A 24,604-nucleotide genomic window follows, 5' to 3' on the forward strand; every position below is an offset into this window, starting at 1 on the left:
GTCCCCATTCCCTTCAGATCTTGTTTGCCACTCTTCATGTGCAGACATGGTTGCTGACTGCTCTCGAGTTTTGTCATTTTCAGTGAGATAAACCTTTTGAAAACCTTTATTTTTCTCTCTAGTGCATCTTTTTCTGTGTATTTCTACCTATAGATAAAATTTCTCTTTCTAGGTACCATTTTTCTGTGGTACACTTTTCCCCCTGCCTCGTATATAACAAAAAAAAATCGAGCTATCTAATCTGAACTGCCAAATTTATGTAAAAACTTTCTTCCCTGCCCTTGTAGTTATCTTTCTATCTCTAGCGTGTGTGTGAGTGTGTGTGAGTGTGATTCTTCTAGTGACGGTGCTGTCTAGAACTGTCAATTACTTTCTCAGCAGGAAAATGTCAGAGAAAGGATTTAAAAAATGTACTAAATGTGGACACAACATGCCTTTTTTGGATAAGCATTCCTTGTGTGTATGCTGTTTGAGACCTGAATATTTAAATAGGTAGTATGACATCTGTGAGGCCTTCAATCCTAGGGCTCTCTCAGAAAGGAAAAATAAGTTAATTTTGGAAGGGATGTTACCCTCCACCTTCTCCCAAGCCATCTCTGGGGTCCAATCGTCAACTTCGTTAAAGCCGAGGGACCATACAAAGTGGTTCAGATCAGCTGAGGCTTCATCCTCTTTGGAACCCAAGAGGTTGGATCTGACTTAACCGATGCTTCATAAATCTTCAGATCTGATGAAAATGGTATCCCCAGATCCTAAGATGAAGATGATTTCTGGTCCAAAGTCATCCGATCCAAAACTCCTTCCTATGACTGTCTACTCACCATCATTGGATCCAATACCATCTAGGGTGCCCTCTCCCTTTCTGAAGAGGTGCTCTAGGCCATCATCTGTTGTGTCCTCCTGCACTTCCAAAAGTCTTAATGAGACAAATGTGTCAAGGGTGGTGAGGGAACTGGTCATGGAACAACTTCTGAAGGGTACCCTTATAGTTCCTACCAAGTCAGATCTGGGACTTCCACCACCATCTATTCCTCCTCTGACTTGACATGTGGGATCAGAGTTATCGGGTCCGAGTGCTTCGGCCCATATGTTTTGGATCAGAAGAAGATGGTTTCTTCAGTTCCAACAGTGACTCTGAGTTCATCGGCTGTAACCTTTTTGGATCCAGATGGCTCTCGGAGCCAAGGCTACCACATCGGATCTGAGGTGGTTCAGTTGTCTCCGAGGTTCTTGGAACCTTCACTCTCTCTCAGAGCTTCAGCTTTTGATAGTTTGGCTCTGGCTTCCTCCTTGGGTGTACAGCCTGCAGAGAGGGGGGTGCTGGCCGACCAGGGACTCCCTCGCAATGCTTTGTTAGTCTCGTCCTCCCTGGGGAGAACAGCCTTTGAGATGGTGAAGAGGGTCTTCTCTGTACCTGCAGATCAGGTGAGTCCTTCCCTCTCGGCTCCACCCTTTATCACCCAACTGACTTTGTCACGTGATCCTCAACATTCTACGCTAATGGGACAGCTGGTCCAGAGCTCCCAGTCTACCCAGTCTGGGAGTCTTACCTCTTCCAATACTTCCCCAGACCATCCCACTGAGGAGATCCCTAGGGTACGAGAGTGTAAGAGGAAACACCTGGACTCACCCCAAGAGTCTCTCACCACTGATACTGACTTTGATGAGGAAGAGGGGTGTTCCAAATCACCTCCTGATGACGTCTCCTTCAGAGACATCTTTGAACTACTAAAGCAAAAGGGTGGCTGGTCTATCCAGAACTCATCTCTTGAAGAGTCAGTATATCTGGAAGTTTTTAGGACTCGCCCATCTACCTCTTGGGTAGCCCCAATGGCTGACAAATTGGTGGATTTAATTTATTGAAAGGCTTGGAAGGAACCTGACTCGACCAAGCCCATCATGAAGAGACCAGATAGAATTATGACACCTCCAGTAGAAAGGCAGTATTGGAGTAAGGGTTGTGGTGGAGGCCGCCAAAAAGGAACTAGCTGAGGAGAGTTCTGTTCACCCCCCTATAGGGAGTCTAGGGTGATTGACAGGTCTGGGAAGTGAATATATGCTTCAGTGTCTTTTGTCATACCTTCACCGAATTAACTAGCTGATTTCATGAGATTGCAAAGGGATCTACTCAATAAACTTTACAACTCATTAGTAAGGACCACTACTGAAGGAGCCCAAGCATCTGTGGCCCCTCAGCTGACTACCTTGCAATTGATTGTGAACTCGTCCATGAGGCTCATCTCCAATGTAACAGAAGGTGCCTTGCGGATGGCAGGTTCAGGAATTTCCATCAGGAGACATGCCTGGATGCATCTGTTTGATTTTGTGGAGCCTTTCAAATCTTCTTTTGTCAATGCTGCATTTGACAGATCTTCACTTTTTGGACCCACGGTGATAGAAACACTTTCCAAGTGGGAGAAAGATGGAAAGACTTTGTCTGCCATTAGAGTATGATGTTAAGTTGTCTATCTCGCCTTCATTCTTGCTGGATGGGTTCGGAGCCGACCTCGGCTCCGACTCGGCCACTCTAAAGCTCGAGAGTTGGTTCCACCGGCTCGAGGCTCCCCTTATATCCCACAATGCTAGGCGAGAGTTACCTCAGATCTCGTTTGCCGCTACAGCTTCGAGGTTGGTTGTTCTACCGGTTCCTGGTGAGTTTAAGCTTTTTTCTATTAAAAGTCACTCTGTTTCCCCTTTTTTAGTTTAATTATTGTCCTATTAGTGTAGTTCAGTGTACTTTATCCCCGAACTAATATTTTCCCGTTTCTTTCTTTGAAAGAACTTTTAGTTTTTCCCTTGGGCCTTGGGCCTTCCCTTCCCTAGGGAGTGTTTGTGTAGTTTAAGCTACTGTTTATTGTACTTATTGTACTTTATTTTTTTAGTATTTCTACTAAAGTAAAATTTCTGACAGGGTATAACTGGTGTGTTTGAGTGTGTGTTTGTGTTCACCAGTTAGGCTATGTCTAAGGAAGCAAAGGTCTCCGGATTCAAGAAGTGTGATGCGTGCTGTCAGAAAATGTCTCTGACAGACGCTCACACTTCTTGTGTCTATTGTCTGGGGCCTTTGCACCTGCAGGACTCCTGTGCTGTCTGCCATGGCTTCAGCCCCAGGGTCCTGCAGGAAAGGAAAAACAAGCTCATTTTGAGAGGCTTGTTGAAGCCTGAGGATTCCCTGTCTGTCTCAACAGGGAAACCCTCCAAGGCATCGAGGTCTTCGGCTCCGGCTTCTGAGCCGAGACCTCAGGTTGTTCAACCTTTGCCTTTGTCGGCTCCGGCTGGAGCCGATAAGACTCAGTCCACAGTTTCTGTGGCTCCTCGCTCCGCCGGAGCCGAGGTTATCGAGGTACCGGTGTCGGCTCCGACAAGATCTTCGGAGCCGACAACCAGAAAGAGGTCTAGGTCACCTTCTCTTGGCTCCGGTCATTCGGCTCCAGGTTCTCCCCTGCTGTCTGAACGGAGCCAAAGGTCTCATTCCTCTAGGTCTTCGAGGTTGTCCGATCATGACCTTCAGAGGGTGGTGAGTCGACTACTTAAGTCTGAGGCACTGGCCCAGATGCTTCAGAGCCCGACTCATCAGTCGGTGCCTGTCCCGGTCCATCAACTCCTTCCTCCTTCGACTCTCTTGAGCTCGGAGCCGGGTCGTGTCGGAACTGAGACTGTGGTCACCTCGGAGCCGAGACAATTGTCTTCGGCTCCGTCGTCGGCTCCGTTTTCTTCCATGGAGGAATCTCGGCGCCGGACTTCCCTCGTCGGCTCCGACGGACCCTTGTCCGACCCCCCTCTCCCTCTCGGTGCTTCGGCGCTGGTGAGTTCGGCTCCGACATCGCCTCGAGCCATCACTGTCGGTGCCGAGGGGTCTTAAGCTCCTCGGAGCGGGGACCTCTGGCTCTGCCTGACAGGGGTGCTTTCGAGGTCATGCGGAGTGTGTTAGAGCCTGGCTCTACTCCACAGTCGGCTCCGTCAGCCCCTCCCTCTATGCTGCCTCAGGGTAAGTCGACTCACTCCCTCATCCCGGACCGCAGAGAGCCAACTCCTCAGGAGCCCCCTGTGGGGATTTCATCCTCTTCCGAGGCCTCTCCTGATTTGGCAGAAGAGCCCCCTCGGAAGAGGAAGTGCAAGAGGAAGCACATTGACTCACCTGAGTCTATCACGTCCGACACAGATCTGGATGATTCTGAGGGTTCCCCCCGTTCCCCTTCTGAAGATGTCTCCTTTGCAGACATACTAGAGATCCTTAAACAGAGGGGAAATTGGCCAGCCCTCAACCCTTCGGAGGACGAATCTGTGTATCTTGAGGCGTTTGGCTCTCGTCCTTCCACCTCCTGGGTGTCCCTTTCGACCCCCTCATGCAGGTGGTTGCAAAAAAGGCATGGACGGCTCCTGATTCAGTGGACCCCACTCCCAGGAGACCCTCCAAATTCATCACAGCTCCAGCAGACAAGGAATTTTTATCAAAAGGAGTCTCTGTGGATGCTATGGTGGTAGCTGCCGCCACAAAGAAGGAACTGGCTGATCCTTCAGTGCCTGTCCATCCACCTAACAAGGAATCTAGGTCCATGGATAGGTACGGGAAGCGGATGTTCTCCTCAGCGACATTTACTATGCGTTCGCTGAATTACCTGTGCCATTTCACTCGTCTTCAAAGAGACTTGATCAAAGAAGCGAGTGAAATGCTAAAGGACCCTACAGCTGCGGGTTTCCAAGAAAAAATGAACACGCAGCTGGCTATCCTTAATTCTATTTCCAACTCCTCCATGCCTCCTCTCTTATGCGGCCGATGGAGCGAGCAGAGCCGCAGGAACAGGGGTAGCCTTACGTAGGCACGCCTGGATGCGGCTATGCAATTTTGCGGAACCTTTCAAGACGTCTTTCACAAACTCCCCTTTTGATGGATCATCCCTTTTTGGTCCACAAGTGAAAGAAACCCTGACTAGGTGCGAGACGGATGGCAAGACCCTTTCTGCCGTCGGAGTCCGTTTTTCCACTCCTTCTAGGCCTTACCCCAAAGGCCAGAAGGGGGGAAAGATGTGGTTCCGTAAACAATCTAAAGGGACTTCGCCTGACGCACAGAGTCGGTTCCCCGCCAGAGGCAGAGGGGAACAACAATGGTAGACGTCGCCCTAGAGGCAGAGGGGGTCCGCAGAACCAGGGCAATCGAGAAACGTCTTCCGATAAGCCTTTTCAGCATCCCTGAGGTGTTGCCCGACTGCCCATCTTCGGAGGCAGTCGGGGGAAGATTGTCACTGTACCCAGAAGCCTGGCTATCCCTGACAAAGGACAAATGGGTACAGTCCATCATTTCCGAAGGTTATTCTATTCCCTTTCTTCGTTTTCCAAGTCAATCAAAAAAATCCCTTCCAGATGTTCCACCCGCTCAAAGGGATATAGCAGCTTTGGAAATTTCAAAACTGCTTGCAAAAAGAGCTATTCAGCCAGTGCCAGCAGACCAACTAGGATCCGGAATCTACTCAAGGTTCTTTTTAGTTCCAAAGAAAACAGGGGACTGGAGACCAATTTTGGATCTCAGTATCTTGAACAGATCGGTCAAGAAAACAAGATTTCGGATGGTCACGCTGCAATCCATTCTTCCCCTATTGGGAAAAGGAAACTGGATGTGCTCTATAGACCTTCAGGACGCGTACTATCACATAAAATGGAGCAGGCGCTCCAGAAGCTGCCTCCGCTTCAGGCTGGGAACCAGTCATTTTCAATTCAGGGCCCTGCCCTTTGGTCTCACCACTGCCCCGGTGTTTACCAAATGCATGGCAGTGGTAGCTTCTCACCTGAGACGACAAGGATTCCAGGTGTTTCCATATTTGGACGACTGGCTCCTCACAGCTCCCACCAAGCATCTCCTTCTGATGGCCAGAGATTACACTTTTCGCGTCTGTCAAAACTGGGTATCTCAATAAATTGCGAAAAGTCTGTTTTGTCGCCTTGTCGCACTATTACCTACATAGGCAAATTTAGATACTGTAAACATGTCTGCAACACTAACGAACCAAAGGATATCAGACATTCAAAATTGGTGTCACTTCTTCTCAACAACAACAGAGCCAAAGCCAGGTTAGTTCTAAAGGTGTTGGGAATTATGGCAGCGGCCATACCTCTTCTCCCATTGGCCAGATACCACATGCGGATCCTTCAGTGGATGCTCTTTTCTCAATGGTCATACCAGGAACTTCCAATGTCTCACACCATTATGATCACGCAAGCGTGCAAAGCATCTCATGTGGTGGATGTCTTCCCCCCAGCTCCTGTTGGGGAGACCATTTGTTCCACCTCCTCCGGTTGCTACTCTGACAACGGATGCCTCCCTGATCGGGTGGGGGGGGGCATTATCAGGGCAGGACAGTCCAGGGCACATGGCAACCAAACGAATGCCACTTGCACATAAATGTTCTGGAGATGAGAGCAGTGCTTTTAGCGTTGCAGGCCCTTCAAGACTCTCTTCCCTTGGGAACGATTGCAATCCAGACAGACAATATGTCTGTAGTGTGGTACATCAACAAACAAGGCGGAACCAGATCATACCCCTGTGTCGAGAAGCACTCAGACTGTGGCAATGGGCGATTTCTTCTCAGCGTTTTCTGATAGCAACGCACATCCGCGGGAAGTCCAATCACATTGCGGACAAGTTGAGCAGAGCTATTCTCATGCCTCACGAGTGGTCTCTGAAAGACTCTGTAGTGAGAGAGATTTTTCTCAAGTGGGGTCAGCCTTGCTGCGATCTTTTTGCTACTCCCCAAAACAGCAAGTGCAGAGAATACTTCACTCTATTCCCTTTACCAGGCCAACCCAGCAGGGACGCTAGTCCAAGTTTGGCCCCGGGGACTTCTGTATGCATTTCCTCCTTTCCCACTGATCTCTCAAGTAATACAGAAAGCTATCACTCAGAAGGCCTCATTGATCCTCATTGCTCCTTACTGGCCTCGACAAGTGTGGTTCCCCTTTCTACATCGATTTCTTTTGAGCGACCGTGGAATCTGGACCTAGTTCCAGATCTTTTGATCCATCAGTCGGGTCAGTTTCATCGCTCCCTCCCTCTCTGAACCTCACTGCTTGGTTCCTCCACTTCCAACCGTAGCCAGGCTTCCTCAATTATCTCACTCTGTTAGAGATATTTTGATAGCTTCCCATAAATCTTCCACTCGAAAGATTTATTTGAGTAAGTGGAAACGCTTTTCATATTGGGCACAAGGAAAGGACATAGATCCTTTCACCGCTTCCATCCAACTAGTCCTTGATTTTCTTGCTGAACTCTTCCATGCAGGTTCATCTCCATCTACTCTTAAGGTTCAATTGGCAGCTATTTCTAATTTCCATGTGGGTATTTCTGAATCGCCCTAATGTCCCACAAACTCTGCAAAGCCTTTTTGAAAGGAGTTTTTCTTCTCAGACCTCCTGTAAGAAATCCTCCTTCTCCTTGGGACCTAAATTTAGTTCTTGCTTCTTTGATTATTTCCCCTTTCGAACCTGCAGCTTCATGTTCCTTAAAGTTATTATCCTGGAAAACTCTCTTTCTGGTGGCTATCACATCAGCTAGAAGAATTTCAGAACTTCAAGCACTCAGTTGTCGTTCTCCTTACCTTGTGTTCCATAAGGACAGAGTTTCCTTACGAACTAACCCGCCCTTTTGGCCTAAGGTGGTTTCAACATCAAACCTAAACCAGTGCATTGACCTCCCTGTCTTTTTCCCGAGTATTCAAATAGGTCTGAACAAAAATTACACTGCCTGGATGTTCATCGTCAATTAAGGTACTACTTGGACAGGACGAAACAATTCAGAAAATCTGATCAGCTGTTTGTCTCCTATGCGGAAAGCAGAAAGGGACTTCCAGTTTCAAAGGTATCTTTATCCAGATGGCTAACATCTCTGATTACCCTTGTTTATGAGATTAGACACCAAAACTGCCTAATAAACCTAAAGCCCATTCCACCAGAGCTTTGGCTACTTCTCTAGCCTTCCAAGACAGACTGCCTATTGACACCATTTGTGCAGCGGCTACTTGGGCTACTCCTCACACTTTTATTTCCCATTATAAGTTGGATTTAGCTTCTAGGCACAGAGCTAATTTTGGTTCCACTGTTCTCAGGAGTCTGTTCCGTTAGGCCACCCGGGACAAGGTGCTAGGGACGCGTCCCATCCAGCAAGAATGAAGGCGAGATAGACAACTTAACATATAGAAGTTATGTTCTTACCATAACGTTCCATGTTAGTTGTCTTCTTCTCGCCTTCTTCTTGGCCCCACCCTCCTTCCCCTGGCCTGGACAGACCTAGAGGAGTTGTGATCGTGACCTCTCTTTCTACCACCTCTTTCTTAGCCATATGCTATTATGCATATTTCTTGTTTCAGGATGTAGGTCACCCTTCTTCTCCCTGTTGTTAGAGGTGGACTCTGTTTATAGTTATTCTGTTATATACTGTTACTATCATAAGCTGGGGTTAGCTTACAAACGAGATCTGAGGTAACTCTCGCCTAGCATTGTGGGATATAAGGGGAGCCTCGAGCCGGTGGAACCAACTCTCGAGCTTTAGAGTGGCCGAGTCGGAGCCGAGGTCGGCTCCGAACCCATCCAGCAAGAAGAAGGCGAGAAGAAGACAACTAACATGGAACGTTATGGTAAGAACATAACTTCTATTTTTTCGATGAACCTTTTCAAGGAATCAATGGGGAGGTCATAAAATGTGGTTCAAAAAAGCTCAAGATCCATTCCAAGACACATGTGGAACTGGTTCTCTCAGAGACAGAGGGGAAATGGCAGAAACTGGCCTTATAGCAGAGGAGGCGCACAGAATACAGGGTCCATAGATACATCCTTTGACAAGCCTCATCAGCGCACCTGAAAGGAGGCCCGGTTGTCTTCCTCTGGAGGCAGTCAGGGGTCGACTTTCCCTGCACTAAATGGCCTGGCTAAACATAACAAATGATACTTGGGTGCAGAGGATTATTACCAGCAGATATACTATAACATTTTTCCTTCTGCTCCCACTGATAACAAAGCTCCCCGATGTTCCATCCAGTCAGAGGGAGCCAGCAACTCAACAAATTCAGCACTTGCTTGCAAAAAGAGTCATCTAAGAGGTCCCACAGACTAAAAAGGATCTGGAACTTACTCAAGGTTATTTTTGGTTCCAAAGAAAACAGGGGACTGGAGACTAATTTTGGATTTCAGTGCACTAAACAAGTCGGTCACACACACCAAGTTCTGGATGGTCACAGTACAGTCCAGCCTATCCTTTCTGGGACAGGATGACTGGATGTGCTTTATACAGCTCCAGGATGCGTACTATCACATAAAGATGAACAGACAGTCCAGGAGGTTCTTGCACTTCCAAGTGGGAGCCAGTCAGTATCAATTCAGAGTGCTGCCCTTTGGTCTCACCACAGCCTGCAGGGTGCTTACTAAATGCATAGCAGTGGTAGCGGCACATCTAAGGCTGTGGGGAATCTGGGTTTTCCCTATATTTAGATGACTGGCTCATCACTGCCCCAACCAGGCATCATCTGGTACAAACAAGAGACCAGGTACTAAGAACTTGCTTAATTCTTGGAATCACCATAAATCCCAACAAATCGTGCTTGCAACCCACCCAGAAGCTGGAATTCATAGGGACAACCATCAGCACACAATCCATGGTTGTGTCCCTTCCATTATCATGAGTACAGACTATCAGAAACCAAGTCAATTTTGATCATATGCAGTAAGAAGATTTCAGCCAGAAAAGTTCTTCAGGCTCTGGGTTCAATGTCTGCCCCTGGCAAGGTATCACATGAGACTTTACAATGGATGCCACACCTACAGTGGTCTTTTTTCAATCACCCTATCTCTGCAAAGAAAAGAGTGATCCAAATATGCAAGAGTTACCTCTCATGGTGGACGCAGTCTTGCCAGGCCCAACAAGGTCAATCATTAATACTTCCTTAGCCCAAGGCCAGAGTGACCACAGACACTTCTAAGATTGGGGGAGGGCATTATCTGGGAAAGACCGTTCAAGGCACTTGGTCCCCCAAAGAAGCCAATCTGCGTAGTAAGGTTCTAGAAGTGAGAGCAGTGCTTCTTGCATTGCAAGCACTCCAAGACTCTCTCCCTCTCGGGACAATTGCAGTTCAAACAAGCAATATGTCACTAGTTTGGTATCTCATCAAAAAAGGAGGAACCAGCTCTTACCCCCTGTGTCAAGAAGCTCTTAGAGTGTGGCAGTGGCTGATAGCCTCCAATTGCTTTTTGGTGGCAGACCACATTCCGGGGAAGTCCAATGTGATAGCAGACAAACTCAGCAGGTCGATCTTGTTACCTCACAAGGGGTCCCTCAACCACAAGGTGGCAGAAATGATTTTCTGTCAAAGGAGTCAGCCTTGCTTTGATCTCTTTGCATCTCCCATAAACAACGAGTGCAGCAGATTCTTTGTCCTAGTCCCCCCAATGGGAGAGCGACTGAGGATTGCTCTTCTCCCTCGATCCCCAAATTTCTACAGAAAGCAGCCAGATTGAAGAGCAAAGTCATCCTTATTGCACCTTACTGGCCTCAACAAGTGTGGTTCCCCTTTCTTTAGCCTTATCTTTTGTCACCACCTTGGATTCTGAAACCAACTCTAGACCTTCTGTCCCATCTGACAGGACTGATTCACCCAGACATTTCAAACCTCAAACTGACTGCATTATTTCTCCAATTCCATTAATGGCCAGGCAACCTATGATTTCTTCCCCAGTACATTCCATTTTATTACCATCCACCAGAAAACTGTACAAATGAAAATGATTTGTTTATTGAGTGAAGCAGAATCACGTAGCTCTCTCTACAGCTCCTATATATGCAGTCCTTGATTTTCTAGTTGGGTTGTTTAATGAAGGAGCCAGGTCGGATCTGAGTCCCATATGTTGAGGATGAATTAAAATGGGCAATACAGATGGAATGTTATGATAAGAACATAACTTCTTTTTAACACCATGAGTTTTAGAAGTTTGCTTCCTCTGTACCTGCAATGGCTTCAGTATACCAAATATGGTTCCTTCTTTAATTTCTGTCTATAACTGTTATCCAATCAAATGTCTGGAAAATCCAAGGCAGAGTATTTTTTTCTTGCACTTTGTAATTCCTTCTTAACATCATACTTATGAGCTCATTACCTCCTGTGGAGCTTTTTTGAGTTTATATTCTAACCTCCAATAGGTGTGGCCTGAGTCATTAAATAAAATAAAGCTGTTGCCTCACAGTTCAGACAAATGCTCATTTCTCTAGAACCATAAGTGTTATTAAAACATGTAAACAGCAAACTATTCAGCACAATAGAATTTTTTACAGCAGTTTCATTCATTCAGTTATGTCTTAAATTGGATTTTATAAGCCACAGTAAATGCAGTAAGTATGATTTTTAATGTATAAAAGGCTTACAATATCTCAGTAACCATTCAAGCAAAACATACTGCCATCAGCATTTTCTTTATGCAGCTGTAACTGTTCCTATAAGGCTAAGCAGTTCTGTCTATCTCACTTAATTGTTGAGATCAGCAAAATATGAACATTATTTCAGTACATATAAATAAATAATATTTAATATTTCTTTAGTTGCACTACACAGAGGTCAAATATCAATACAGTTGTGTTTGCCATCATGTAAGCTTTAAGATGACATCTGTTATTACCTTGTATGTAGTATGGTTTTGGAATTGTTAATGCAAATATGAATAAGTAATATTTGACATCTGGAGGGGTCAGTAGGAGGTAACTTCAGAAACACCTGGAGGCATCACTAGGCTGTAGTGAGTTAAACAGTTGAATGGTACACTGTCTACTTTTTTTGGTGAGCAGTGTCGTTCATTGAGCGTATGTTGAAGAAACATTATACAGATCATGTCTGCCCATGAATCTATATATGCAGTATACACAATATGCATACAGCATCAATGCTGTGCACTCCAAAATGATATAGTTAATTAGCAGTGATACTCCTTGGTAAATGTGACTTTTGGTATTGCTGTACTGACTAGTGCATCCGTCGCTGTAGATTCTGTTACTCTGTAGCTGACTTTTATTTATTATTACACTATATTAAAATGTGAAATAGCTGTTAATGTCTGGTTAACCCACTGCAGAGTTGAATTTCCCTATCTGACTTGCTGAAACTAAAGGTATCTGTTTAGTGTTTAAGTAAGTTAAACACAACAGATACAAGTATCCCTGTTCCCAGGTGACATTTGAATCTTGGTCAGACGGTATAGCTGCTAACAGTCAAATACTATGCAAATATAGGTTGTGGGAACCAAACCCAATTCTAATAGATGTAACTCATTTACAGATTATAGCCTTAAAAAGTAAGTCATAATATCAGCCAAAAGTATTAACTGAGAGATGAAAAGCAAGGTTCCTGCACTCCTGTCCTTAAAAACCAACCTGTATGTGTGCCTGGGTTTTACTCTGAGTGAATGTTGATAGCTGTTAAATCCTATTACACAAAGCTGATTACATAAGACTAACAATTGCAATGCCAAAATTTATTCTGAGTGGCCATGCATCTTTCAAAAAAGGATATTCCCTATTCCTGAGAGTGTGCAGACTTTTTCTTAGACTTGGGGGATGCGTGGTTAAACTTATTATCGCTGTTTTGGTTCTATTTCTGTCCTTTTCAGTATTTTAAAAGTCTGATGTTTCATCTTCAGTGTTTTGTAATGTGGTTTAATGACCATTGATATTTCAAACTAGGAATCTTTGTTTTTTAAATCTAACAAAGCAGTGTTATCTGTTTTGTAGAAGAACTTATCTGTCTTTTCTTCCTCAGTCATATAATCAGATTATTGTATTTCCTCCCCACTTTTATGCAGTACCTACCATTTTCCCTCATTTTGGTTTTAAACTCCTTGGTTAATGCGATTTTATGAGGGGGTCTTAATCCAGTTTTTTTAGTCCTCTTCTGGTATGCATGACTTACTGCTGGAGTTTAATTAGCAGAGTTCTAGATCGATAAATACATAATGGATTAAAATAAATATATGGCTCTTATCTATCGCTTCTGATTTTTAAATATATTTACTGCTCTGGGCTGTATAACCTATTTTTTTTTTAAGATTTCCTAAAACAACATGAAAAGTCTTAGCTAACACCAGCTAACTTTCTTGAATGTTTCATTGTTAAAGCCTGGAGCCAACTATGGTATATGACTTGCTTTGGTGTTTTGTGTTTTTCATGTTGGCAGACTGCTCTGTTACTGTCTAGTATGCAGTTTAATGCCTGAGGTAACTGTGTTCTCTAGTCAGACTGAATGAAAATGTGGGCCCAGTGGGACCTTATTAGAAACCATTTTGTAAGAGGGGTCTGTGAGGCTTCGTTGTTTGAAAACTGTAGAATATTGCCATTGCTTTGTGTCCAGAAGCTCATTTGTAACCTAAAGAAACCTGGCATGTTACCTTCTGTGTTGCTGGTGTACCACCTTATTTTGTTTCAGGAAGAGGATATGAGAGTAGGAAGAGACAGGATGGTACGTCACCCATACCATGCAAGGTAAAACTTTGCACAAACAATAATTCTCATTTCCCTCTGTACAGATATAAAGTAATCCTAAACTAACTTAGAAGTACGTAAATATTTCTTTCATAACTAACATTAGAGCTGTAAAATTATGTAAGAATGTATCTTAAACCTAGGTATAGGACTGAAATTATGTTATGTTTAATGAAGAATAATCACGTGACCTCCTTCTTCTCTAGTCTTTGTCCTTTAAAGTGACTCTTCCACCCCCATTATTGCTTTTCTAATTCAGTATGTGATACTTTGTTCTTGTGTACTAATGCAAACAATGTAAATTTTGTGTAATTTTATAGAAACAATTCTCTAAAATTTGTATAATTTTATAGAAACAATTTTTGCTGCAGTTAGTACAGCTTTACTATGTTGTGTTCAACGGAGTCTCTACATCTCCCACTTAAATTAACTATTCTTATTTTTTTATTTTGTGCTGTAAAATAAAGCATTGCCCTTTGTGGGTGATGAATGAAATGCAGGCTTTTTTTTTTTTTTTTTTTCACTTCTCTTGGATGTGCACCTAACTGCTTGCACCACTTCCTGCCTGCAGTTTTGAATGTATGCGGGTCTGTAAACATGGTTTTCACAGTCAGATTTTGACAACAGTATGTTTGCATACAAAAGAGTGTATTGCCTTTTCATACTTAAAGATAGACATGTCCTTTGTAAGCACAAAAGAGTGTAAAACTCCTTTCCATGCACAAAGCACTTGTGTGCCTTGTGTAGAGCACTGCTTCTTAATCTGTTTGGTTCCCTTTCTTTTCTTACTTTATGTTTGACTATTTGTTTCAAGTCTTTGCAGCTTGCATAGATATGTAGGCATGCGGCTAGTACCAAATGACAAATAACCCATCAAGGACTGGGAAGGAGTAGCTTTGCAATGACATGCCAGTGGGACGGCATTTCATGCTTAGCTCGAAAACTCTGAGATCGCAGCTCTTTTGCCTTTACTCATTCACAAATCTGAGTTTTTATTGAAAGAATCAACAAAAACACGCAGGATGAGCAGAGTAGGCAAATTCCAGAGTCTTACCACACTGAGGGAATTAACTGCTTCTTTTCCAAACTCAGACAGAGTTTGGCCTCACCTTCCAGGACTAGATTGATATACTGCAAGTCAAAGGGGCAGAAGCTTGCAGTCTTATTTTATTTTTATATTTTATTTTAGCATCCATTAGCCTTAGAAGTGGGTCAGTCTTTGGACTCTCTTCAACCACAAACTAGGTAATTTTGCCAGGGGTTTTATTTGTCTGTGGACTAGCATTTTCAGGGGATTTTGAACTACATGCTGATTTATTAGCTATGTTCTTGTGGATTGAACTATCCTATGTCTTCACATGACCTGTTTAGTAATAACGGACATACATCTGGCCACCCCATGTAATGGCCACCCCATGGAAGAAGTAGGTGTTTCTGGACCTTTGAATTCTTCTTTACCATCATGACTGACTAATGTATTAATGCAGTTGTCTCAATATGTGGTCTGTGCTGTACTACAAGCCAAGTATTCTGTGGCCACATCCTCAAATGATTTACCTAATGGAGTAATTAGGAAAAAGACTTAATTTTGAATAAGCTACTTCCAACCTCCAGGGTTGCTTACACCAGGGGAGAAGTTATCTGTGCCCCAAGGATATTGACTTAGCTGAAAGTTAACCCAGTACTTGACTGGACTGATAATCACCACTGAACTGACAATAAATTGATTAAACAACAACTGGGAGACATACAAGAGAAACTCTCCAGTTAGATAATTCTTATTTGGCTGAATGTATTCAGTGGGGTGTTGTACCAAGAGAATTAAGACTGCTTAAATACCCAACAAGTTTAAGAAAAGTCAAACAGACTGACTCCAAACACAGGCAAGTAGAGCAGCAGCCAAAATTGCAGTTCCAACTAGGCAGCAAAGGAACAAGTAATCCAAAATCCACAGAAAGCTGGAAACTGTATGGAAAATGAACTTTTAATATAAAAAAATAAAAACAGATGAGCGCTTTCGCATATAGCCTCTTCAAATCTTTAGTAAAACACACAACACACTCTTTTTAAATAGTATAACATAAGCAGACCTAGATCAAAATAACCACTAAAAGTACTGCAATGTATGTGAATGGAGTGCATTCTGTCTAAGAAAAGCCAAAGCACGTAAACAGCAATATACACAAAAAACATCTAAATATGTAAAATAAAAAATAAACTATAAAAACAGTTATACTTTCTGCAATCTACGAGACTTTAAAATAGGTTTAATAGAAACATGTTCATTCAGGCCAGCTTCACAATCTGACTTGAAATTAAGAATCCATTTAAGTGCTTTGGCTTTTTTTTTAATCTGGCTTGAATTTGACAGCTTTTAGAGTCAAAGACACCCATGGTTTGAAAAAAATCCTTGGTTTAATTGATATCTTTAAGTGTGGGTCATGCAAGCAATGTAGGTTTATATATGGCAACCTGTTTATCCTGTTCAGTGTTGTATATAAGAAAAAACTTGGAAATGCCTCAAAGTAAGGATTTATCAGCATATTTATGCTATTACAAAGCAGGATATAAACAATTCCTTGGCTATACATGTGGAAATGTGCCCTGATTTTAATAAGTTTGTCTTTTTTTATACGGGAATAGATTAAAGGTAACCCCAGAAGTGAGGTTTGGACTAATTTGATAATGAGGCGGGAGTTGTTCTAGCAAATATCTTTGAATGCTGACCAACATCCAGGTGCTAATGACACTATCTCTATAGCCTGCATGTTAAGATATGCAAATGAATATTAAGCAGTTGCATTTGCATAACACATCATATGACTGTTCACTATGTAAGGAAGTACGCCTTTCTACATTTATTGATACTGAAGAAGTCTGTATTCTGAATAGATAAAAATTCTCAATTTTGTTAATTAAAGGTTATTGTGATAGACAGATTTTGCCTGTTGTTATATTGGTATGTGTGTGTGTGTGTGTGTGTGTGTGCGTGTGTGTGTGTGTGTGTGTGTGTGTGTGTGTGTGTGTGTGTGTGTGTGTTCTGCAATGGACTAGCTTCCTAACAAGGACTAATTGCTGCCTAACATCCAGAGCTTACTGGCATAGGCCCTAACAATGATTAATTCTCTGTCTAACATCCAGTGCTTGTTGACATAGGCTGAAGCTCATCTGTGATCCTGAATAGGATAAAGCAGGTACTGGGAAATACAAACAAATGAAGACATAGGGATAGTCTTTTGTTCTAACACCAAGGTGTACAGCAGTTATACTGCACGAGTGATTTGTTCAACTACATGGATGTCTTCATATCCTGTTGATAAAAGTGAAAGAAAACTGAAAAAGTTTAATTTTAATTAACATTGTTTAAGGTAACCATTAAAATGTTAAAATCAGCAGTTTTCTTTGCATGTGATTTCAAACTATGATCAAACAGAAGATTTTAAATAAGAATCAAGCACCAAAAAGACATAGCTTTACAACACCTGTGGGACGCACTAACTCAGAGTGTATTGCCAGGTACACGTGCACCAGTAAGCATGAAGAACTGTGAATGTATAATGAACACATTTGAGGCATGGTTACATGTGGCTCAGGTAAAGCTGATTGAAGGTCAACAGTTGCACACAGATTGGCGGGTAGATGTTGACTTGTCCAGTCATGAAAGGAGAATGCTGATTTGCAATTCAAACAAAAAGAACTGTGATAAACCTCACCAGTCTAAAAACTCATGACTTACAGGAAAAAAATAGCAGTGTCCCTGTTGAAGTACGACTTTCTCCAAAAGAATATAGCGGTGGAAAGATCATTTACAGTATCACACAACAGAAAGGTGGTTAAAGTGAAAGTAGAATGCTCAAAGCTGCTTCTCGCCTGAAGACATCTCTTTATTTGTAAATACCACTTTACAGGCAGATCAGCACAGCTCAGATAATGTGCTAAAGCTTGTAACAGCATGCACTTATTTCAACTGTTCAGAGAGGAGGCATTCTTCAAGATATGTCTGCCCTCAGGGGTAGTGCCATTAGTAGGGGATGGATCACCACTGGGGAGTGCAGTCTAGAACATTGCCTTGCTAAACAAGTTTTACTTGTTTCCAAAGACTTAGCAGCTACATTTCAATTGCATGTAAATAAAGATAACAAATCTACCCAAAGAATCTTAAACGTAAGTGCAGCAAACTGTGGCTGAAAATCAAAATCAAGTCAAATAAAAAAAAAAAAACTTGTGCTTTCCAGCCAATTACATTTGCAGTTTAAACATTATAACCTTATAAAACAAAAAGGAATAAAATTGCTTAGTATGTTAACCTATCAATAAATACGAAGACTGAAAAAGATTCTCAACTTTCTAGAGTCGATTCAGCAGCACTTTTGTGAGCCTTCCTCACCCATGCAAACATTGCTATTACAACAATGTTGCCTAATTGCAGTAATGAATTTATGGTATTCAGTGCTAATTGTCTTCTTCTTCTTTCGGCTTTTCCCGGTTAGGGTTCGCCACAGCGGATCATCTGTCTGCTCATGATTGGGAGTGGAGTTTTTACGGTGTCGAGTTGCCAGCCCGACACCCAACCTTCTACAGAAGGCACACACACACACACACACACACACACACACACACACACACACACACACACACACACACACACACCACACCTAGGGCCAATTTAGAGTGTCCAATCCACCTACTGCATGTCTTTGTGATGTGGGAGGAAACCGGAGCAACCAGAGGAAACCCACACGACCACAGGGAGGACATGCAGACTCCGCATAGAAGGCACCCCAGCCGAGAATCAAACCAGGGAACCTCTTGCTGTGAGGCGGCAGCGCTAACATCTGCACCATCGTGGCCACCGTTGTTTCCAGCAACTCAATAAATGAAACAAAAAAAGAGACTAAAACCCATCTGCTCCATGAAAAGCAAACAAAGCACTCCAGTCAGCCAAAGAACTGCTCAATTGAAGTCAACTGTCTTGTTCAAAAGAGCAGAATTAACCATTTGATTTGCACTGTCTTTCCTCATCCCAACTAGACTGGCCACTGAAACAAGGAATCCATTTCAGCCCCCCAGCTATCAGACTGTACTTCTCCATATGCTAAATGTCATCCCATCCCAGTTTTCAATGTTATCAATATAACTTGCAAGTAAGCAACTTAAATGTAAAAGTGCATGTGTGGGTCTCATAGTTTGATGAACTTGTGATGGTATGATGCTAATGTATGTTATTGATAGCATGTGTACTATAATGATTTAACTATTAAAAATAATATATTTTACTGTTTACTGTTTCCCTGCATGCAAGGTAACTTCATGTCATATTTACTTTGAAAAGCAGCATACAAGTCCAAACCAGCTCTTTTCATAACTCAGAATAACATTTCCATGCATATTGATATGATTAGATAATGAGTAGTATATGACATGTGCCAGGAAGAAATGCACACTGCATTTACTGCTACTTTCAGGTTACCTGACTTTAAGTGATCCCTAATTGAAGTATTGTAAGAGAAAATAAAGAATGAAGAGACATTAACACACAATTAATTAATTCACACTTAGAGCATGAATCACAGTCTCTTATGCTTTATGCCTGTAGCACTAGCTGTTTGGGCTGCCTTGTTTCATTCAAGCCTACAAAATGTAAAAGGCAGAGTACACCCATGCACACATTGCTATTACTACAATCTTACCTAATTACAGTAATGAATTTATGATATTCAGTGCCACATATAAGCAACTTAAATGTAAGGAAAAAAAATTAATAAAATAAGAAAGATAAAAAGCTACTTTACTTGTGCAATTTTAAAGTATTGAAAGTCACTTGATTTTAGAAATATTAATGCAGGTATGGAAATGTTGCACATGTTCAGAATTACTAGCAAACAGCCTGCAATATTTCCAGTATAGTGTACTAAATGTGGATTGCAACAATTTTCTGTCTTAGACAATGTTATTCCACACTATGCCTGTCTGTATGTGTGTGTCACATAGTTAAATGAACCTGTGATTGAAAGCTCCAAGCAGTTACTGTCAAGCCTCGCAGCAGTCAGGAGTCTGATACCTCATTAACTGCCTTCTGACGGGTATGACTGAGTTATATAAACATTAACAGCACCAACCTCATGCCACCTGTTTTGCAGCTTTAATGTTGATTAAACATTTGATTGCATTTTACTGTGCCGTGTTGCACTTTATTTATACATTATTTCAAATCAAAGGTTCCATGTTTCAGCTAAGACAAGGTTATGTTCTGTGGTTTACAATGTCTTCACCTACATAAGATCTCAATGTGTATAGGATAGGGTCAAATTGTTGGGCATACTCAGCACTCATTAAAGTGTTTGTTTGTGTCTTTTGGCTTTTCCCTGTTTGTGGTCGCCACAGCGGAACTCCGGTCCGCTAATGATTGGCAGTAGATTTTTATGTGCTGAGTTACCGGCCCTGACGCACAACCTTCAACGAAGGTACGCCCATTCAAGCACGTCTCCACACATAAGACGCTCTAGCTGAGAATCGAACAGGACAACGTCTTACTGTGAGGCAACAACGCTACCGCAGCATCACCACCGCAGTAACATAATATCTATTTAAACAACTTTGTCCTGTCACATAGAGGATGAAGTCATAGCGCTGTAGTGCATAGTCTGCTAGTATCCAAAGTCTTTTTGGCTGAGTAAAAAAAAAAGAAAATGACCGAGTAGTGTAGAAGTATCCAAACACCATTTTCTCTGAAATGGAAGGCATTTTTTTTCATGCGTAAGAAAGTATTATTGCCTGGGAACACAATTTTGGAGTAGCTGTTTATTCATTTATCTGTTGTTGACCAGGTAAGTCCAAGTAGGCTATTGGCTTCTTTTCAGGGGAGACACAAGGCAATATTTATACTACTAGGAAAAATTTGGTCAGCACATCAGGGAACTTTCCCTACTATTTTAAATAGGTTCCACAGGTTTTTTTTTTTTTTTTTTTACTTACTTCTGAACAACTACCAACTTAAGGAGATGGGAACTCAGTTTAATGCCTCATCTGAAGGGCAGTATACTCAAGAGTGCAGCACCCCTAAATACGGCTATGCAATGTCGGCAGTCCAGTTACCTGGAGTGGGAATAGATCTCATAGCCTTCTGGTCTTCCAGAACAAATGCGATGGTGCTACCTGTTGCATCACTGGCACTGCTTACCTCTTAAAGCCTTTTCCCAAGTTGTCTGCCATTTTTAAGTAAATGGTGAGGAAGGTTTGACAGAGAACCTGATAAGTAATTCTGGAGTACATGCTGCGTAAGATATGCCTTATGAACAGTGGTGGATAATGTACCTTGGGCCTCAGGCTGTTTTCAGTTCATAGGGCTCCCAACTCTACAGCAATGAAAGGACTTATTTCTAGATGAGATGTGGGCATAGCTCCATGATGGGATATTTTCAGTATATGATTAGATATGAACATTATTAATAGACATAAAAATGTCAGTACCAGTGTCACTTAATTGTAAAATAAATGGTTTAGGCCCCAGTACTGTTTGTTTTTTCAAAAGTAGTCATCAGTATGTAACTATGCCAGGAAATCAATAAACATGATATATAGTAATGCTTTAAAATGTTATCATGTGAGTATAAAGGATGCATTCCTGTTATCTGCACAAGCAAACAAGGAAGAGAAATCTGAATAGTGAACTTGGATGCTTGAGAGCCATTCAGGCCTGTTTGGTGATGACAGAGCAGCATTTTTGCTCCTGTTGCTAGATGTCCAGGTTTTGTTACTGTTTGCCAGTTAGTGATAAATGAGAGCTAAAGCAGAGAGGTACAGTGTTGCTAGATAGGGGAATAATAGCAATCATTCAGAGCAGACATATATAAGCAAGTATGATCACAGTTTAAACTGATTTAATTCCACTGCTGTGTGTTATGAGGTGGTAACAAAGGGTTCTTTCTGCAATAATGATCCTTGGGTAACTTGCCTAGCTCTCATCTCATAGGGAAGCACACATGCTGAATACACTGTGGCCTAAGGTAACCAGATAATGAGCCAAAAGTTAAAGGCTCAGAACAGGAAACACTTCTACCTGTTGTCAAAAAAAATCAAAAAGCTTTTATTTTTTATCTTTGGACAATAATTTTGAAAATGAAGAAGGGTATTGGGGGAATTAAAAAAACTGTATCTAGCACTGCAACATATCTTAAACCTGTAGTCCTGAGGTTTACCTCTGAGTATCACATTGAACATAATATAAAACAATTGTATAGATACATATGATGTGGTAGGAGTAAAGACATACAAATTGAAAACTGTGTAAATTTTAAAATGTATTCTCAGATGCAACAGATTATAGAAATATTTACAAAATCTTATGTAAAGCAATTTGGTTCCACAAAGGGAGTGATACATTGTTCTAGTGACATTCAGGTAACCGCAGAGGAAGTGGAATCTAAGGGTCTATATCAGAACATTGAAGTATTAAAACTTTGAATGTTCTGATATCGAACACTATTCAGCGAACGCTAAGAATAGCGAAGCTGCAGAACTGTGAATTCTTTCCTCGGGAAAGAATTCGGTTGGCCGTTTCTGTGGCTTCGCTATTCTTAGCGCTGTGGTGGAAAGTTACGGTTTGGGTTCAGGTAAGTGTGCGATTGTTTGCACGTTAGGGTTAGGGCTGGGTTAAGTGAGTTAGGGTTAGGGTGCGGGTTAGGCGTGTGTGCGATAGTGACAGACTTTAGGGTTAGGGTCGGCTTAAGTGAGTTAGGGTTAGGGCGCAGGTTAGGTGAGTGTGCGATAGTGACAGACCTTAGGGTTAGGGTTTGGGTTAAGGTAAGTGGGTAGATAGTAGTGTATGTTTAGTTTAGTGTAGCGTTAGATGTAGGAATTTAAGTGTATGTGTGTGGTTGCTGTTTGTTTGATGTGCTTGTGTTGTGTGTATGTGTTTCAGAGCAGCAAATTTTTTCCATGGGAAAAAATTTGCTGTTCTGAATGGTCAATATTTTCATGTTTAGATGTTTTGGGGCTGATGAAATAGCGTTCGCTATTTTCATCTTTCGATAACATGATATAAACGCGAATCAAATTAGATCATGTTCACAAACCAAGAACCATACAATGAAAACAAAAAAGAGCCAAGCTGCACCAGGACCAAGACAAGCCAAGTGTAATGAAAATGTTTTAGCGCTTTCATCAGATTATATTGAAAGACTTCATCAGAAACAATTAAACACAATACCTTCCAACATTTAAATACCCCTCTCAGCAGTCATCTGACTGAGAAAACTGTTGATGTGAAGTTAAAAAGACATAACTGAATAAAACTGATTATTAAAAACAAATATTAAAAATATTGATACATATGCATACATACAAATATAGTGTAATGTGCCTGTATATAGCCACTTACACTATATAAGAATGTAGTTTAAGGACACTAGCAATAGATACACTCTTGTTCAAGCCAGGATGTACACAGGCATTTAATCTAATTTGCCACCTGAGTTCTTTGAGTTCTATTAAGTCAAACCAAGGGCCATCCATAATATCCCTGACTCCAGAGAGGGGTATTTAAATGTTGGAAGGTATTGTGTTTAATTATTTCTGATGAAGTCTTTGGATATAATCTGACAGAAGCACTAAAACGTTTTCATTAAACTTGGCTTGTCTTGGTCCTGTGCAGTGTGGCTCTTTTTTGTTTTCAAATTAGATCATATTGAAAAAGAACTATGCAAACTGGATCCATACAAAGCAGAGGGAGGAGATGAAATTAGTAATAATGGCCTGAGAAGACTTCTGCATGAACTTAACAGTACCATTATAATTCATGGATAAAATGGTGCTTAAAAATGTATAAGATACACCCTACACTGATCTACTACATTACAGTGACCACAAAACAGTGGCAGACCACTTTGCAATTAAGCCATTATAAAGGACAAATTATTATCCCAGGGATAACAAATTCAAAGGGGAATTTTCCAGGCTGACTCTCTGTCACTACTGCTAATCTAACTTGCACTTAACCCATTAAGCTGTCTACTTAACAGCTTAGGCCATGGCTATACTTTGGCTTCTAGAAAACAACAAAGTGTAAAGATGTATTGTCTCTTTGTCAATGATTTAAAACTGTATAGCTCATGAGATAAAGAACTGAAAGGACAACTACAACTTGTCAAAACTTTTTCAGATGATATAAGAATGTCATTTGGTCTTGATAAATGTGCAGAAGCAACCTTTAAAGCAGGAAAACAGCAGCACCAGGTAAACATCAGTTTGGGACAAGAAAGTGATATAAAAGAACTTGAGCAAGAGGGAGTATTTGGGGATTGATGAAGGATCAACAATAAAACATGAACAAATGCAAATAAAACTCAGTAAGGAATTATTTGGAAGACTTAAATTAATCCTGAAAACAGCGTTGATATCTGGGAATAAAATCCAAGCTATAAACCAATTTGCTCTTCTTGTCCTAACTTACAGTTTTGGAGTGATTGACTGGCCTTAACATGTGTTGGATAGATTAGATAGGAAAGCAATAAGGATGCTTCATGCTCACTAAATGATTTATAAAAATCAGTGCATACCAAGATTATATATTTCCCGTTCTGACGGAGGGATGGGCCTCCTTGAAATTCATTACATGTATAGATCGGCAATTGTGGGGCTCTACATATAGCTGCTGACCTCACAAAACCCAAATGTAGCAAAAGTTTTGAAACATGGGGAGAATAAATCTCTGCTTAATCAACCAGAAGCATATCTCAGTCAAGCAAGAGTGGAAATCAAACCAGAAGTAGATAAAAATCAGGCAGCAACTGAATGTGCCAAAAAACAAAAGAAAGAATATAAGGTGAAGGACCAGATGAGAAGGCAAGAAATGTGGAAAATGCATAAATATAGTTGCAAGTATAGAAAACTTCTGGAAGAATCTCATGCTAATCAGGAGTAAACGCAGCAATGGTTAAGGAGAGGCAAATTCAAACCAAGAGATGAAAGGTTAATATTGGGGGCCCAAGATAGTGGGCTACGTGCACGCCGGTTTACAAAGTCCATTGATCATGTGGGAAAAATAGACAAATATAGGTAAAACTGAACTGGAAACAATTGCACACCTAGTTGCTGGTTGTGACA

General features: G+C 41.7%; 1 protein-coding gene across 32 annotated transcripts in view; it reads left to right on the forward strand.

Moving 5' to 3' along the window:
• The window catches only part of KCNMA1 (potassium calcium-activated channel subfamily M alpha 1), a 4,085,072-nt gene that overhangs the window by 3,381,838 nt on the left and 678,630 nt on the right, over positions 1–24,604 (forward strand). The window lies entirely within an intron of this gene.

The sequence above is a fragment of the Protopterus annectens genome, chromosome 14.part0 (assembly GCF_019279795.1).
Source record: "Protopterus annectens isolate FY-2018-M chromosome 14.part0, PAN1.0, whole genome shotgun sequence".
NCBI classification, from domain to species: Eukaryota; Metazoa; Chordata; order Ceratodontiformes; family Protopteridae; genus Protopterus; species Protopterus annectens.